Source organism: Cynara cardunculus (genome assembly GCF_001531365.2).
Source record: "Cynara cardunculus var. scolymus isolate 2C chromosome LG 3, CcrdV1, whole genome shotgun sequence".
Taxonomy (NCBI): Eukaryota; Viridiplantae; Streptophyta; class Magnoliopsida; order Asterales; family Asteraceae; genus Cynara; species Cynara cardunculus.
The window spans coordinates 7,922,371-7,927,194 of record NC_037530.1 but is presented as its reverse complement, the minus strand read 5'-3'; positions in this window follow the sequence as shown (position 1 = coordinate 7,927,194).

Here is a 4,824-nt window from a genome sequence, read left to right as displayed (position 1 = left end):
GATTTAATAACAAAGTAATTTATTTTTTGTTTAATAATACAATTTTTTATAAGGATAATAATTAAACATTCTGTTAGAACTCAATGTTTATCTTAATTATAATTTAGATTTTCTATATTTAAGATGAATGTTTATCTTGTATTTGATTATGTTTATCTGCAGTTAGTTACGCAAATTTAAAAATTGAGCTTTAATAAATTGTACTTATGCAAAATTAATTGTAATCTTGAATTTTAAGTAATATGCATCAATACACAATACATCATGCATAAAAAATGGTTCTTAAGAGTTTTCGTCAAATACTTTGTAATATAACTAGAAGGGTACTCGTGCAATGCATCGAGATACATATTGATTTCAGTGTTTCGTTTTATTCTTTTTTATGTCGATATAGTACGGTTTTATGTAGTTTTGAGAAAGCGATAATGTTTTTATGAGATGTGTATTCTCTATTTGATTATGTTTATCCGCAGTTAGTTACACAAATTCAAATATGAAGCTTTAATAAGTTGTACTTATGCACAATTTACTGTAATCTTGAATTTCAAGTAATATGCATCAATAAACAGTACTTTATACATAAAAATATTTTTTAAAAGTTTTTCTCAAATATTTTATAATATAATATAGATAATAATAAATTTTAATCACACTCTTATCTTCTTTTTAATTATTATATTATACCCTCGTTATGTGTTTTGTATAAATTTAATCATTGTAAATATATAACTAAAATTAATTTATTATATTTAACAATCTTATTTTATAAAAACTATCTCAAATACTTTTAATGACACCCTCTTTATTTTCTTTATTATATTTTATGTATAAGTTTAATTTTTGTAAATATATAGTTGATACCAATATTTGTATTTGTGTTATTTTTATTTATGTATAAAAATCAAATCAGCTAAAGTGTTTAAAATGTCTATAGTCAATTTATTTCAAAATGTTTAAAATTATGTAAAATCAAATCAACATAAAAAGTTGAAAAATCATGTAAAAATCAAATCAATATAAAAAGATATTGTGTGTAATTAAATCAACATGATTTTACCTGTTAAAAATATGTAAAATCAATTAAGTTAAAAACATTTAAAATTATATAAAATCAATTAAGGAAAACATTTAAAATTATGCAAAATCATTTAACTTAAAAACATTTAAAATTAAGTGGACGATGCCACCAACCTGGTTATAATCGAAGAAAATGTCCAAATTCCTAACTAAAATTCAATTCGTTGTGGAAGCTGTAATTTTATTTTAGTCGGTATTGTAATACCGTCAAATAATAATGTTAGTTTGATTCTTCATTTTATYAACTTATTGTATTTTGTTTATTTGAATGAATGAATTATGTATTTATGTTTTATTTATATCCAAATACATTGTTGTTTATAATTTAAAATAAAATAAGAATAATATTTAATATTGGTATAATTTGAAGAAATTAGTAAAAAACCGAATGAATACGAATGAACTATTCATAAACAACTAGAAGGGTATTCGTGCAAAGCATCGAGACACATTTCCTTTTCAATGTTTCGTTTTATTTTTTATCCATGTCGATATAATACGATTTTATGTGGTTTTGAGAAAGCGATAATGTTTTTATTTTTGAATAAGATGTAAATTTGAAGTAACTTAATTTAGGTTTAATAATATATTTTTTTATAAATATAATAATTAAGTATTCTGTTAGAACTCAATAATTATCCTAATTATATTTTTAAAATAAGATGTTTATTCTCTATTTGATTATGTTTATCCATAGTTAGTTACACGAATTCAAACATAGAGCTTTAATAAGTTGTACTTATGCACAATTTACTTGTAATCTTGAATTTTAAGTAATATGCATTAATGAACAGTACTTTATGCATAATTTTTTTTTTAAAGTTTTTGTTAAATGTTTTATCTATACTATATTATAAAACATTTGACAAAAACTCTTAAAACCCATTTTTTATGTGTAAAGTACTGTTTATTAATGCATATTACTTAAAACGGAAGATTACAAGTAGCTTGTGCGTAAGTATAACTTATTAAAGCTCCATATCTGAATTCGTGTAACTAACTGCAGATAACATAATCAAATACAAGATAAATATATCATTTTAAATATGAAAAATATAAAATATGATTAGGATAATCATTCAGTCCTAACAGAATACTTAATTTTATTTTTATAAAATGTTATATTATTAAACCAAAAATAAATTATTTTCTTACTAGAAGAGTAATCGCGCAATGCAGCGAGATATATCTTGATTTTAATGTTCTGTTTTATTCTTTGTCTCTGTCGATGTTATAATACGATTTTATGTGTTTTTAAGAAAACAATAATGCTTTATTTTTGAATAAAATATAAATTTGAAGATATCATAAAAATTTGAAAAAATATATATATCAATGTTAATAGATATCATTTTTTATGTAATTTCTTTAAAAAAAATTTGAAAATTTAATTTAAGTTTGATGATGAAATTTTTTTATAAAGATAATAATTAAGTATTCTGTTAGAACTCAATGATTATTCTAATTATATWTTAGATTTTTTATATTTAAAATGAGATRTTTATCTTRTATTTTATTATGTTTATATGGAGTTAGTTACACGAATTCAGATATGGAATCTATACTATATTTAAAGCATTTGACAAAAACTCTTAAAAACGATTTTTTATACACAAAGTACTGTTTATTGATGCATATTACTTAAAATTTAAAATTACAAGTAAATTGTGCATAAGTACAACTTATTAAAACTTCATACACTAACTGCAGATAAACATAATCATCAGGGGCGGAACACAAGCTTTCCAACCGTAGGGGCCGGACCTGATATATTATATATTTTCAAAAATACAAAAAATACAATATCGAAAGTTAAAATATGGGGAGGGTGGATAGATTGAAAGGTCTGTAATTTCATTAATGGARATTGGAGATTGTAATCTTGTTCATAAGTTGTTCGCGTAAGTCTGTCGGCTGTTATGGTCATATCATATGGGCATGTGGCAATAAAGAATCAACAGCTTTAAACTTTAATGGACTGTGGATTTTAGTTTTTAAGGATTAAAATTTTTGGGTTGGATTAAAAGCTTAGTTGATTCCCATGAGATTCCAAATTAAAAAAATTGGAATTAACAACTAAAAGCCATATATATATATATTAGATAAACATCTCATTTTAAATATAAAAAATCTAAAATATAATTAAGATAATTATTGATAATTAACAAAATACTTAGTTATTATTCTTTATAAAAAATTATATTATTAAACCTAAATTTAATTTCTTACTAAATCTAAATTAAATTATAATTAAAAAAATTAACTAAGGAAATTACATCAAACAAAAAAACTTTTAAAAATGTTAATTTCAGGGGCGGACCCCCTGTGATTTTTTTCCCCTTAGCATACAACAGTAAAGCATACAACAGGAATCCATTACCTTTTTAGATTCAAAAATTTTCAACCGGCCTCCCCCTTCCAAATCCAATCCCGAGAAGCGAGCGAGAGCGACTACCCATAAGGCCATAACCCGCTGCCGAATGCAGCCTGTGTGAGGACGAGGAGGGCGACCAGCGTAGACGGAGGCACGGAGCCACGGAGGCGGAGGCGGCGACGTTAGGTGGAGGCGGCACTGCAGGCGGAGGCGGCGGCGTTAGGCGGAGGCGGCACTGCAGGCGGAGGCGGCACTGCAGGCGGAGGCGGCGGCCAGCCACGGTAACTCCCGGTCCCTGTAAGTCCGTCCTCGGTCCTTCTCAGTTCTACTGCTTGCTTGCTTCTCTGCTGATTGCTGCTTGTTGCACACTTGCACTTCACTTGCACAGTTGCACCTTTTGTTTTGAAATCAAAACCCAAAAGTGGTGATTTACAGTTTACTGATTTAGCATTTAGGTGATTATTAGGGCTAAATTTACTGAAATTTGTTATATGGTGATTTACTGATTATTAGGATTTAGGGCTAAATTTACTGAAATTGGTTATTTAGAGATGCCTTTGGTTGGTATTTGCAATCATATATATGTGGAAATCCATCCAATTTTTTAAGAATCTGTGACTGAACACTGATCCACACAGATCCAAAGGCCTTTTTTTGTCACTTAAAGATTGTTGTTTCTTTCTCCAAGACCTGTGTTGGCAACTTGGCATAGAAAGTGTAGGTTTTACAAGGCATACAAGGAGTAATACAAGGAATACTAACAAAATACAAGGCCTAAATGAAATCTCAGAAAGGAATCTAGTAGTAATACAAGGAATACTAACAAAATACAAGTTTACAGTTGTCAAGTTTTCTAGAAGATCATCCAGGTCTTTGATGGKTTRTAGTKGGGCTATAGGGGATGACTTAAGAACTGATGGCTAAGGAGGAACAAGGGATTTTCAGTGTATCATAGTCTGAAGGGTCTTTAGTGTATTTTCCCTTTTCTTTTCTCACGTGCTCGGACAACTAGCCCCTTTTTTGGCAGGTGCTTGTCTTACTTGGGTCGTTTTCTATCCTTTCTCTGCATTTGATCCCCTGTTATTCCCTTTTCCTTATTCCATCTTCAACCCATGAGTAAAAGATAAGTGTGTCTTATTGGATAACCCCAAACCTTACTAACACATCGTCCCCAGTGTATTTTTGGCATTTTTGAAAATATATAATATTAGGTYCGGCCCCTGCTCTTGGAAAGTGTGTGTTCCGCCCCTGGTTAATTTGATACCGATATCGATATTTTTTTCAAATTTTTTTGATATTTTTAAATTTATATTTTATTCAAAAATAAAAACATTATCACTTTTTCAAAACCACATAAAACCAATGTTTACTTA